Raw genomic sequence first — 14727 nt, 5'->3', positions numbered from 1 at the left:
GATATTTTCTTATGCTACATAATTATTCAGGATAAATAAGCTTATAAAGAAATGTCCTTCTGGCAAATTTGTATATTAGACTTAGACTAAAAAAATTACCTTTAGGAACTAGCCTGAAACCCAGAAGAACCTCAATAGATCCACCTAGCCCTTTTGCTACCAATCGTATTGATTGTGGGAGTAAATACATACAGAATACATAATTGGCTTTAAGTGACATATTTGCTAGTAAACCTATAACCACAAAATAGATTTAACTAAAAAAAATATTTGACAGAACAAACCTTTAGAAAAGGGGCAGTGGGTGGGAAGTATTTCAGGAAAAGCAATGCTAAAATTAGAAATTTTCTCATGGAGAATTTTTTGGGGAAATCCCATTTATTCCCTATTAATCTCATAATTTAGGAACTTCCAACTTGTACTATTGGAATAATTTACATGATTGTCAAAACGTCGAAAAGGCAAGACGCATAGCCTTACAGTCACTACTCATTCTTGTACCCGGAGGAACTCCAGATATCTAAGAATACTCTCAGAAAAGCAAAGTACATGTAACATTCCCAGAGTCACTGATGGGTTGAATGGAAAATGCTAAAGTTGAATATCTACCCACCCTTTTCCCATTTATGTTGTTCTAGTGAATTTAATAACCCTTGCCTGAACTTGTTGTCCTGAGTTCGAGCCATTGAGCAGGTTTTGGTGATAACATGACATCATAGATGTGATTGGCTTTTGAATCGTTGTCAAATTGATAGTGTGAAGCAGATATTGCAGAATAATATGATGTGATAGAGAATCAAGGAGTCTTGTATGTCATACAAGGCAGGAGGATTCCTCAAGCTCCTTTACTATAACATCTCTGCAAATGTTTCAGGGTTATTACCTCAGGGCTTTAAGTGTGTGTATAGAGATGGGGTGGGGAATGCACTTGACTTGTCCATTGCTTCCCAGATTCCAACTCTGACTAATCTTCTTTTTCCTTACAATAAAAGTAGAATAAAAAGAACATGGGAGAATAAGGAATGGGAAGCAAGACCAAAAAGGAGAAATGCAGCAGAATGAAGAGCACCAAAAATCTGAGCCGCCTCACTTCTTATGTCCTCTGGTATTGTTTATGCCATTAGCTAAATTAATTAAGCACTTAGATTAAAAGTCTTCTTGACCGCTGATTAATCAGCAAGATTTTCAGAGTGCTAAATTACTCTCTGAGGGAACATCAAATTTGATTAATACTTCTTGTCACATTCACACACACACACACACGCACACACACACACACATCCCTGTATACACATGCACACACATAACACTAATTACTAAAGTATTATTTTGGTATCTTAAGGATAAGTCTCACTTCCAGAAACATTATCATCATTCTTTTGTTTAAAGTTCACATCTTTGTGAAATAGCTATTATCATTTGCTCACTTTCCGGAGGACGAAAATGGGACTTAGTATGTTTGTTACTTGACCATAGTCTCCAAACGAGTGAAAGATGAATTTAATAATGTAACCCACTTCTGTCTGATTCCAGAGCCATTACAGGGAGACAATAGATTTTAGTTATCAAGAGGTAAACTCTCAAGTCAGATGGCATATCTTGAGTGCTGAATGCAACTAATTACAATCTATGGAAACCTCTGCATGTTAATTTCCTTCTTTCACCTCTCACTTCCCCTTCTCTGATATGGAAATAATATATTGTGTACCTCATGTAAATGTTGTGACAATTAAATGAATTAGTGTATGTACTCAGAACACTGCCTAGAATATAGCACATGTCCAGCAAACGTTAGTCCTGAAGACAAAACAATGATTATGATGATGATTAATGATGATAATGAGGACCCATTGTCTCTAGTGATGAAACAGCTCTCTCTGCAGTAGGTGAAGCTTCTACCCCTCACACTTTTTTGACAATGATACATATGTGTTGAGAAGGCTTGCCTCTGATGAAATAAGCCTATCTATTCTATATGTATTTCCTGCATTGCTGTTACTGGTTTGATCAATGCTGACCATTGCTGTGGAGAAATGTGTTATGATGTCTCTTCCAGAAACTGAAAATGCAGGTTATTTTTCCTATCTATACTTCAAACCCTAGGAAACTTCTTCGTGTCATGTCTCCTAATGAAGTTGAGGGAGATAGCATCCAACTGGAGCAGGATGAAGGCTTCCACAGCCCATCAATGTGGTTTAAAGAGGAAAGACCTTCTTTTTCCATTTGAAGTTTCTGCGTTGATTCTCATTGTTCATTCTACTTTTCTAATCACCCTCAATCTCAAAGGGAATTTAGGGGATTCCTGACACCATCTTCTGGTTGAAATGATTTGCAAGACCTTGAAAGTAATTAAAGAAACTGGCATCAAAGACAAAACTAGCCAAAAATTGGAATTACTCAGAAAATTTCTTGAAGTACTTTTATGTTTGTGTCAATGCAGTACCAAGAAAAATATGTTTTAAACAAAAACACTCTTTTTGTGGACTTTCATATTTGGGAAATTGGCTTTGTTTTTAGAGGACATTTTTACATTGTGCTTGATTTAATATCAGGCCAGAGGCAGAGTTTTGTCTTCCCAAATAATGATGACATTAAACATCTTAAAATTAGTAAATGAAAGAAAAAATGCAATTCAATAGAATGTTCTGAATTTTTACCAAGACCTTTATTAATGACTTGCTAGCAAATGTTTTAAGGGAAATTGGTCAAGAGAGCTCTTAAATTATTTCAGTCATTCTTTGTGGATTTTATGGGATACATCTGAGAAGACTTTTATTTATTTATGTATTTATTTACTTTATTATTTTTTTGTTTGTTTGTTTTTAGTGACAACATGAAATTAAGAACATATGATTGTATTTGGTCATCAACTTTCATCATCAGACTGAATGCCAAATGAATTCTAGCTGTTTCCTAAATTAAAACTTGTAGTCAAAAGACAGAGTTATGCTACATTAGAGAAAATAAAAAAAAATAATTGGTCTCAGTATCTGAAGGCAAGGCCATGGTTTGTGGAAGGAAATGGATCTCTGGAGAACCCTTAGGACAGTAGAGTAAGGAGTTTGGATCATTAACCATTTGTAGTTAACAGAATATGGTTACAGTCACTGTATTTCAGTGCTGTCTGCAGTGACCAAGTCATGTTGTAATTAACAGGATATAGATTATGTGGTGGCTAATATTGATGTTGCTTGGAGAGGAGGATTGGGCTGCATTTATATGATCACAATATAGTTAGTTCAGTTCTCTGCACTATTCTGTGTCTTGCCAACTAAATTCACGTGTGTGAGTCCAAACTGCATAGGAGACTTGTGTATGTGAGAAAAAAGGGTGTACACATACTAAGATACTGAAAAATCGGTGATGGAGTGTCCTAGAAAGTGCTCAGTCTTTAGTCAGAGATCTGGTGTCTCATCACTGCCATTAGTTAAGTGTGAGATCTGTGCTGAGTAAAGCATTCTTCAAGCTTTACTTCCTTGATTGATAAAATGCAAGCAATAAATTCTAACTACATAGCTGCTATGAGAATTAGACGTGATGCAATTCATCAGAGTGCTTTGTAAGAGGTAAAAATTCTACATAAGGTTGACACTTGAACGCAGGTTTGAACAGTCAGGTCCACTTATACACAGATTTTTTTCGACAAATACAGTATAGTACTATAAATATATTTTTATCTTCCTTTAATTTTCTTTTTTTAAGTTTATTTATTTATTTTTGAAAGAGGAAGAGTAAGGGAGGAGAGGCAGAGTGAAAGAGGAAGAGAGAGGATCCCAAGTAGGCTCCCCACTGTCAGTGCAGAGTCCAGTGTGGGACTCGAACTCAAAAACTGTGAGAGCATGACCTGAGCTAAAATCAAGTCTTAATTGACTGAACCACCTAGGTGCCCCATCTTCCTTATGATTTTCTTAATAACATTTTATTTTCTCTAACTTATTTTATTGTAAGAATACAGTATATAATACATATAACATATAAAATATATGTTAATCAACTGTTTATGTTATCAGTAAGGCTTCTGGTCAATAGTAGGCTATTAGCAGTTAAGTTTTGGGGGAATCAAAAGTTATATGTGGATTTTTGACTGCATAGGGGTGTTGGTGCTCCTAAGCCCTGTGTTGTTCAAGGGTCACTGCACAGTTGTAACTTATTATAATTATTTTTATTCATATTACTTTTATTCTATATGTGCTCTAAATCTCAGCTAGAATCAATAAATAACCGGTAATATTCATAGGTATAAAAGTATATATTATATCACTGATCTCATACTAATTTTTCCTTCAGGAGGAAAAAAAGACACCCCCCCCCAAAAAAAAGTAAAACACAAATAATCGAGGGAAGAAAATTAAAAATTAGTTTGAAGATTGGAGACCAGTTTTATGTAGCAGAAGATATTGAAAAACAGCAAGAAATAACATCACCCTATTTGTAAAAACTTGGTTTTCATTATTCAGATGTGTGTGTGATCACCACGCCCACTGAAGAGAAATAATGTTTTACAGACTTTTATGAATTAAAGGGAATATTCTAGAGAGTGAACTGGGCTAAGGGTTTGAAGAACCAAATTCTTGGCTTATTTTCTGGGTTAATTTGAATAATAATCTCATAGTGCCCAAATCTCTAATAACACAAATGAGAAAATCAGCCGTGCTAAGTGATCTCAAAAAGTTGTTCAGACTTTGAAATTCCAGACCGGACACCAAGTCGCTGCTTCTAAACTAATGCAGGCTTCGTATCAATGATACATTTATTATTCCATTTTATTAATAAGATGGCATCATACATTTCTATAGCTCAAAGTGTACTTTGATCTCCATACTTTTGATTCATGAAAAACTCCCTGAGTTGTCTTCAATTTCTTTCATCATTGTTTTATAATTTTCAGATTACAGCTCTTTCACCTTCTTGGTTAAGTTTATTCTAGGTATTTTATTCTTTTTGGTGCAATTTTAAACAGGATTGTGTTTTTATTTTTTCCGTGTCACAATAAATTTTTTATGGAGACAGGCTGGTGTGGGGACAAGGGGACAAACAAGTGCCTTTAGGTCCAGTGGCTCAGGTGAAATAGTGAGGCCTCTTCACATCGATGCCATACTCCGCTGACTGCAGGGGTCAAGTCCTCTGTGGCTAGCGTGCTGCTTGCGGTCCTTGCTGTTGCTTCCAGAACTGCTGGAAGCTGTGCCCTTCATTTTTCAGTGCTGTAGGGCATCACTGGAAATATCTGAGATGGATTTCTGGGCAGCTGCAGCTAGGGAGATGAGCCGAATTATGCCTGGGTCCAAGGTCTCAGAGCCAGCATCGTGCAGGTAGTAACTAGGCACCGCATCTGGGATCATAGGCATGTAATCCTCTAGCTGCATCAAGAAATCGACCACAGGCTTCTGTACATCACTGCCTTCACCTTTCCATGGGTCTTGCTCCACAGCACGTAAACCCCAATAGACCCAGCCCCCTTGACCTCGGTGCCTCGCAGACAGTGGAGGCACCCAGCACCACCCCAGTCAAGTGCCCACTGCCACAGCTCCAGCCCCAGGTACCCCCTCCCCCCCCCCCCCCCCCCCCCCCCCCGCCGGCCCTGTGGAGCTGGCCTTGTTTTCCCCAGTGGTGCTCATGGGGCAAGACTAAGAGTACTGCTGAGGCCCAAGCGGCAGAGCTCAGCACAGACGTGTGATTGTTGTCTTAATTTCTCTTTCTGCTACTTTCTTGTTGAGAGTTTGTTGTTGTTGTTGTTGTTTTTGTTGTTGTTTTAAATCATGAATGGATCTGATATTTTGTCAAATGCTTTTTCTATATCTATTGAGATAGTTACATGGTTTTTATCTTTTGTTAATGTGATGTATCACATTGATTTATTTGCAACCATTGGACCACTCTTACATCGCTGGAATAAATTTTACTTACCTGTTAGAATGGCTAGTATCAAAATGACAAGAAATAATAAATGTTGGCAAGGTTGTGGGGAAAGGGGAACACACTCATGGTTGGTGGGAATGTAAATTGGTGCAGCCACTACAGAAAACAGTATGGATGTTTTTCAAAAATTAGAAATAAAACTACCATATCATCCAGCAATTCTACTTCTGGGTATTTATCCAAAGAAAAATAAAATACTAACTTGAAAAGATATATGGACCTCCATGTTTATTGCAACATTACTTATAATAGCCAACGTATGAAGTAACCTAAGTGTCCACTGATGGATGAATGGTATATATAAACAATGGAATATTATTCAACCATAAAAAAGGATGAAATCTTGCCATTTACTACAACATGGATGGACCTCAAGGGAATTATGCTAAGTGAAGTAAGTCAGACAAAAAAAGACAAATACCATATAGTCTCTCTTATATGTGGAAACTAAAGATAAATTAATTAAACAAAAAAAGCAAGGTCAAAGTCACACAGAACAGGTTGATAGTTGCCAGTGTTGGAGCATAGGAGAAATGGGTGATCTGTTTTTGTTTGTTTGTATTTCAGAAATAAATTAAAAACCAAGCCAAACAATGTTAGTTGGCATAGTGTAGGTATAACATCGGAATGAGAATCAGAAACTTGCTGAATTTTGGAATAAGGTAAAATAAAGGATCTTGCATACACTTAATAAATTACCAAGCTAAGGTTCAAATTCAGGTCTGTCTATAAAAGTCAAAACCTTTGTCATTATTCTAATCTCTTTTTCATCAAGAAGAAAATGTTGAAGAAAAGGGTCATGAGGATCAAAGTTAAGGCACTCTGTTTAATCTAAGCAAGTAGCCAAGGATAATAATCAAGAGTAATCTACCATTTAGATTAAAGACAGTAAATCTAGAAAATGGATCCATAGTCCAGGAAACATGCAGCCAATGTTTTCGGGACAGATATTTGGGTACAAGAAATTATAAATGCAGATTATAGAACTTGATTCTGAAGACAGCTTCTATCCCATCCAAAGGAAGATATTTCAGTGAGCATTTTTTACTGAATAAATTTAAGATTGCCAATAGATGGTATATTGATACATAGATACATAGATATATAAATAGAGAAATAGGATATATGTAGCTTAAAAGATTAGAATTTAGATAGTGGGTGGTAAAAGTGAAGAACAGAAATGAAGACATAACCTAAGAAAATGAAGCTCCTACTTAATGAAAATTTAATGGGTCCTGGAGACAGATGGACTGGGTTCACATCCAGTCTATATTATTACCTATGTAATCATAGGCAAGTTTTATAACCTCTGGAGCCTCTTTGTACTTTTCTATAAAACAGAGACCATGAAATTTACCATGTGTGGTTGTTGTGAATATTAGAAAGAATATATCCAAAATGCCTAGCTGTGCCTCCATAAAGTAGTTACCCAATGAATGACAATAGAACTTGTCTTTATTATTAATACTGTCAGCTTCACATAAAGTTGCATGTCCTTGAGAAGTGGGGGGGGGGGCAGAATGATAGATTCTGATGGCTAAATAACACATTCCTATGCACCAGAGAACTGAAAAGATAAGGGAGAAGAAAATGGATATATCAGAATAGGCAGGTTCCATTTCAAAGCACTCAAGGAATCAGCAGTTAAAAACTTAAAAAAAAAAAAAAAGGTCTTATCCATTTGTGTTGAAAAAAGAGACTAAGTTGGAAAGTGACATTTGTAACATTAAAGAACCTGCTCAGTTCAACTTTGCTATTTTTACTATTTAGAGTCTGGAACACAGAGAAAAAAAGGTCTTTGAAATTTAGTTCCATGTTTCCAATTAGTAAATGGCTTCTTAATTATTATGATTCTAATTTAGGAAGATGAAAATAATGGTTCATAGATATTTTTATCCTTTCTAATAATAAAGAATAACTGGTAAGTTTGTAGTTAAAATAAACCATAGACGGATAAATGAAAAGCTGAGAATGTAAATAATCTAAAGAAAATTACATTGTTTGCTAAAAAGATCATTTTGGCATAAAAATCTGAGTCTAAGCCATATCTGATGGTAAGTATTTTGAAAGAGAAATAAAAAAGACAAAGCATAAGAATTATGTGATGTGTCAGCCAATGACTAATGGAGTCAAAGGTGAGACTTCTCTACTAATAAAGAGAAAAACAGTTTTGCAGGTTAAAAAAATAAGGTAAACAACTTATATATTTATTTGTTCTAAGTGCACTTATAAAAGACAATAAAATAGGTAGACAGAATATAATAACAATGTTGACATTATGCTCTCAATTTAGTAGAAAATAGCCCATATATAGCCTCCCTAATATCATGACACATGTGACTTATGTATACGTGGCAGTCTTCCCTTAATGTTATGGCTATGTGTGTATAGACACCATTTCAGAATTCAACTCAGAAATCTCATTATGCTCTATTTAATTGGGTGTGTTTTTAAGTAAGTTGAAATCCATAATAGGAGACATAATACATTTCTACCTTGTAACAGATTTATCCCATCTTGAATAATACTTGCCTATTCCACAAGAGTAACCATTTGAGCACCTTAATATGGATGACTGGTAAAGAATAAAGAACACCAGGAAGTCAAAAATCCTCAAATGAGAATGAATATATATATATATATATATATATATATATATAACATAAATGGTATAGAGTTGTGACAGCCTGTGAAGGATTAAAGATTTTGCTTAAACAGATGTGACCTGGAATTTATTGTAATTACTGTGGGTCTATGGTTAATTCCAGAGAAAGCAAATAGGAAATAAGAGTAAAAGATTTTATTTTCTCAATTAGGCAAGGATCAAGCTGAGGGAGATCAATGAAATCGTAATCAGTAACACCTAGCTTATCATTACTGAAAAAATAAAAGTCACTTGGAAAAAGACTAGGAGAGCAGAAGGTAGGCAAAGAATCTTGCTGGAAATTTATGGACAAATTGCTTGAGCCAGATACGTCATGAGTCATAGGCTCACTATTTCACTGTTTGTAGACACATCAAAACATAGAATGCCTTAGCCTACAGTTACACTAAACCTAATTTGAATAGTGGAGAATCTCCAGAGTTGAAACTTTTTAAATTATTTAATTGCGTATACTTTTTTACTAGGATTATTATTACTGAATAAATATGCTTTTGAAAAATGTGTTTAATTTTTCTTTCTGAATAACTATGCTTAAAGGGAAGCTGTTTCTGTAAACCACAATGCATACTGCCCCCAATCCACCACCTGATAATTAACCTGAATTTACTCATCCTAATTTGCAGAAATGTGGAAAAAAGTAACTTCCTTTTTATAAATCTGTAGATTATGATAAAATTAATGACAACACAATCAACTAGTCATTCATTAACTCTAATTTTAATTTAATGAAGCAAATCTAATCTGAGTCTTTTTTTGCATTTTACCCTTTATCAATAATAATCTGAAACTATGGAATGCCATTAGAGAATGCATTAGTAAGTTGAGATCTGTGCCCTCTCTTCCAAATAGTCAACAAGATCCACAAAGTCTATGTTTTGCTTTTGATCTTAAAAAAATGAAATTCAAACTAAAGTTTCAATTTAATGAGGTGAATAAATTCAGAAAAAGCAAAAGTACAAAGAACATAGGATAAATTAGTTCAGACACTGAGATTAATGATTTTCTTTCATAGCTAAATTATAAAAACTATTTATGAAATTATAAATAAAGATGCTTTTCTTTTGGTTATACAGGAAAATAAAATATATTCATCTAATTTTGATATTTAAGTAAAGTTAAAATTTAGATTTTTCCAACTATAGTGTTTTGATCTTTTATTAAACTTAGATTTAAAATTCAAAGAAACACATTCTCATTTTATAGCATTATCCTCCACTTTGTACTTAAATATCTATCATTTAATAGGTTATACTGGGTAAATATAATGCACTAATGAATAAATCAAGCTGTGTGGGATCAAATTAAGTTGCTTTAGAAAATAAGCTGTTATGTGTTTGAATTCTGGTTTTTGACACTTAATGTCATTTTGACTTTGAAAAGTTACTTTAAAAGTCCCTGATCCTTATTTTTTTCATCTCTAAAATGAAGTTATTAGAAGTAAGTTTATTGTGAATACTAGATGTGCTCTATTTGCAATATTTACCATTGAATATGGCTCATGGTGGGAACCAGTCTTTAAAGTGTTGGGGCACCTGGGTGGCTCAGTTGGTTGAGAGCCTGACTCTTGGTTTAAGCTCAGGTCATGATCTCACAGTTTCCTGAGTTTGAGCCCCCGCGTTAGGCTCTGCACAGACAGTGCTGCGCCTACTTGGCATCCTTTCTCTCTCCCTCTCTCTGCCCCTCCCCCACTCGCTCTGTCTCTCTCAAAATAAGTAAACAAAAAATTAAAAAATAAAAATAAAATGAATATTACTCCTCTTTCTCCCTCCCCTTTTGTTTCTTCTGATCCCCCCTTCATCTTCTTTTTTGTATCATTATTATCACCAATTGTTTTAGCATGAATTTCATTTAAACAAATGAAAACATCATCATTCCCATGTTTGAACTACATCATTTTACATCTGGGTAGACTAAAGGGCTAAATGTGATGAATGAGCTGTACTGATTCCAGATCAGAGCCTCTAGTGACCTTATTACTTTAGGGTAGAGTATAGAAAATGCTTTCAGAAAGAAAGATGATCAAATTGATATAGCCAAAATAATCTTTTGTTCAACTTGTCAATCAATTTCATAGCCACAAATGATATATAATAATGAAGACTCTATTCACCATGGATTCTTTATGGTCTCTAGTTCAAGCTCTTGCTATTATTGAAAGTTTTATTCCTTACATTCATTTTTAAAATTTGACTTCATATTTGGATATTATACAGTGATGTTCACAAATGAGAATAAAGTACATGAAGACTTAGGGTCTTTGGGGAAAACTATCAATTTAAGTATATGGTCCATGGTGGTAGAGGTCAATCTGAACAGATAAGTCATTTGTTCCATCCAATGTTAATTTGGGCTGTATGCCTGAAGACAAGGTGTTGCCTAATGGAAATCATCAATTCTGATTTAATTCTGGATCTCATTCTAAATTATATTGTGAGCTTTCAGGTGGCATTTAACTTCTAGGACTAATGAACTTCCTCTGTGAAATCTTTAAGATACTTTTTTTTTTTAATTCTAAGGTAGCTACAAGGATTTTAACCTGGGAAATAATGATTTTTGGAGAACTAATAACTGTAAAATGAAGAATTACAGTCTTTGCTTTTCAGGTTATAAAGGGGTCACTTCTGAAGCTGGGCCAATGAATTAGCAAGTATCTATATCTACTACTCTATTTGATCTCTATGACTATATCCCCTCCCTCCCCCCACATTATGCATCTGTGTGTTCAATTTGAGTTTCGTTACACAAATGCAACTTTAGTTATCAGAACATAAAATAATGTGGTAGACTAAGCCAATAATGAAAGGCCAAATTTTCTGCAGCATTGTCCCATTTTTTGATTACCTTGATTGCAGGGTTTTCAGCCGAAAAGTGGCAAGATCTAAGTTATATTGTGAACTGATCACTATTTTTATTGTGTCAGTGCAGAGAAACTAGTTAGGAGGCTACTATAATAATCTAGGCAAGAGATGGTTGTAACTTGGACTGATATTATACTTTTGGAAAGAATTATCAGCGGTAAGATTGTGGATAATTTTGAAGAGATAGCAAACCAAATATTTTCGGAGTATGAGAGGAAGAAAGTCACCAAGGATGATTCTTCAAAGTTTTGTTTCTGTTTTCTGAGCAACTTCATAATAAAGAAAACTGTGGAGGGGAGTAGTTAATGGTGAGTGGGGGCAGAAATACTATTAGTCATGTCATTGGGTTCTCCAGATGCATACAGGTACAAAAAGCTTATTAGAGATGAACAGTTATATATATATATATTTTTTACATTTTTTAATGTTTATTTATTTTTGAGAAACAGAGAGAAAGAGCATGAGTGGGGGAGGGGCAGAGAAAGAGGGAGACACAGAATCTGAAGCAGTCTCCAGGCTCTAAGCTGTCAGCACAGAGCCCAGCACAGGGCTTAAACCCACGAACCATGTGATCATGACCTGAGCCGAACTCGAACGCTCAACCAACTGAGCCACCCAGGTGCCCCAGAGATGAAATTGTGTAAACGGAAGGTGGACCAATAAGGCTGATGAGAGAAAAAAGTTTAATTGCAATGCAGGGCTGTCAACACCATGAGTAATTTGATGGAGTCCTCTGCAATGAGCATTGCCTATTAGTGTGTACTACAGAAGCTGAAATGGCTGGGCTTATCTATCCTGACCCTCTGTCACTGGATGTGGCTTCCCCCAAACAAGGTAGCTGTCTGCAGGTGAGGCAGACTTTAAAGATCTGGAAATTGGAGGCTGTCTGCTGACCTCACAAACTGCAGCTGGGCAGCAAACCTGGCTTGGAAAGATCTGGCATTTTTTATTGACTTTTCCATATTCATTAAGAGAGCTGCTGCTCAAGGATGCAAATGGACCTTTCTTTCTGAGGAGAACCATACAAAATAGACATTAATTGGACAAATTACAGCTGGTCTCAGGGCTAAAAATGATGCTTACTGTCTCCCTCTTTCACTATCGATTTCTAATTTCCCAACAATCTGAGCTACTATCTCTGTGGCCTTAGTATCTTGCATGGCGAAGTTACCTAGACCCTGCTTTCAAAGGAGTCTGAGCCCGGATCCTCTGCTCTTCTCAGAAAATGGCTGTTGTTATATGTTTATAGTTATAATTGGTCAAAAGTGTAGTAAGAAGCATCCAAATGGAACAACCAAGTTTAACATGCATTTTTTTCTGTGTCTCGTGTAACAGCAGCGCTACATTCTCATAATTGTTGGGGTCCATTACCATTGCCTGGGGAGTAATTCCTCTTCTTGTGTAGAGGTCCTGGAAACAAAAGGCACCCTATATGCTCAGGAATCATCTGATTTTATTTTATTTTATTTTATTTTATTTTATTTTATTTTATTTATTTATTTATTTATTTTAAGTTTATTTATTTTGAGAGAGAGAGAGAGAACACAAGCTGAGGAGGGGCAGAGAGAGAGGAGAGAGAGAATCCCAAGCATGGTCTGCATTGTCAATATAGTCAGAGGCAGGACTTGAACTCACAAACCATGACATCTTGACCTGAGCTGATATCAAGAGTTGGATGCTTAACTAACTGAGCCACCTGGACGCCCCTGAATTTTGTAATTATAGTTACATAAGATACTTTTATGTATCCTATGTGAAAGTAATTTCCTTCTAAAGATCAGGATTTCTGATCCTACAGTGTCCAGAGTTGTGGAGACAGAAAGCATCAAATCCCTCTTAGGTCATCAGGAATGATAATGAGACCATTCAGCTTCCTCACTTGGTTTCTAAATGTGAGTGTATTTTTTCTACTGGGTAACATTTTTTTGGTATTGAATATATAGTCAGAGTCCTGAAGGATAGTATCTTATCCTTTCAGAGTATCACCCTAAAGGGGAAAATCAGCTGTGCTTTCAGCAGGCTGTCCCAACAATCTATCAGGTGATGAATGCAATATGAAAAATGGATCTCCCAATCATAATCCCAAACCACACCTTCTTTGCTGAAAGTGAGTGCCCTAGTCTCCTGCGAGGTGATGTGGGATCCCATTCCAGTGCATCAAGTAGTGGGTAAGCCTTCAGAAATTGGAGGTCAAAGTCCAGGGGATAGAAAAAACAAATCCATTACCCAGAATAAGTGTGCGTGTGTGTGTGTGTGTGTGTGTGTGTGTGTGTGTGGTGTTTTTTGGTTTTTTTGTTTTTTGTAATTCTGTTCTTTCCAAGGAAGGGCCCTAGAGAAATCAACTTTCCACTTGGTCTAGTCAAGAAATGATATCACATGGAGGCACCTGGGTGGCTCAGTCGGCTAAGTGTCTGACTTTGGCTCAGGTCATAATCTCACGGCTCATGGGTTCGAGCCCCACCTTGGGCTCTGTGCTGACAGCTCAGAACCTGGAGCCTGCTTCAGATTCTGTGTCTCCCTCTCTCTCTGCCCCTCCTCCTCTCACACTCTCTCTCTCAAAGTTAAAAATATTTAAAAAAAAGAAAAGGAAAAATAAAAAGATATGATATCATATGAAGACTTCACAAGGCTCTCTGTTGCTGGCATTTCAGACATTAGGCAATAATGATGATTAGATTAGTCTTGGGAAGTAGAGTCCCTGATATTGGGCTTATGTGTAGCCTCCATTCCTATAACTAGGTCTTTTTAGTTCATATGTGCGCATCAAGGCAGAACGATGTTGGCTAAAGACAGACAATGACTGACATCAACTGGCTGAGATAATTTGTCTACTTAGCTGTCAGTGCTTTTTGTACTTGGATGCTCTCTAGTGGATATTAACATGTTACAGACAGATGTCCAAATGTAGACACTGATTAATTAAATATTTATGCCGGAAACCATAGGATGGCTAATAAAAATAATTGAGTCCTTATGTTATAATGTACAATTATTGGAAGAACATTGAACTAAGAGTCACAAACACAAGGTCTCATCTTGAATATGACATTAGTAGGAACTATACCTTGACCAATTGTAACTGCATTTGTGAAAATAGGAATATTACTTGCTCTGAATGCCTCAATGTGTTATTGTGGTAAATAGTAAATTCTGGTGAAATTTAAGTACTGTTTAATATGGAATAAGAATAGTTATAAGCAGAAGTCCAGCCAATGAGGTTTTTAGAACTCTTATTCATAAGAATATAGAGAGTGATTCTTCCTTGTGGAAACTTGATTTCATTCCATC

The 14727-nt window shown here is 35.8% G+C and overlaps 1 pseudogene; it reads right to left on the bottom strand.

Moving 5' to 3' along the window:
• Positions 1-5058: 5058 nt before the first annotated feature.
• LOC125929005 (transcription initiation factor TFIID subunit 10-like) overlaps positions 5059-14727 on the bottom strand; it is a 32989-nt pseudogene continuing 23320 nt past the window's right edge.

Source organism: Panthera uncia, chromosome D1 (assembly GCF_023721935.1).
Source record: "Panthera uncia isolate 11264 chromosome D1, Puncia_PCG_1.0, whole genome shotgun sequence".
In the NCBI taxonomy this organism is placed as follows: domain Eukaryota; kingdom Metazoa; phylum Chordata; class Mammalia; order Carnivora; family Felidae; genus Panthera; species Panthera uncia.
This window is presented reverse-complemented; position numbering and strand designations above follow the sequence as displayed.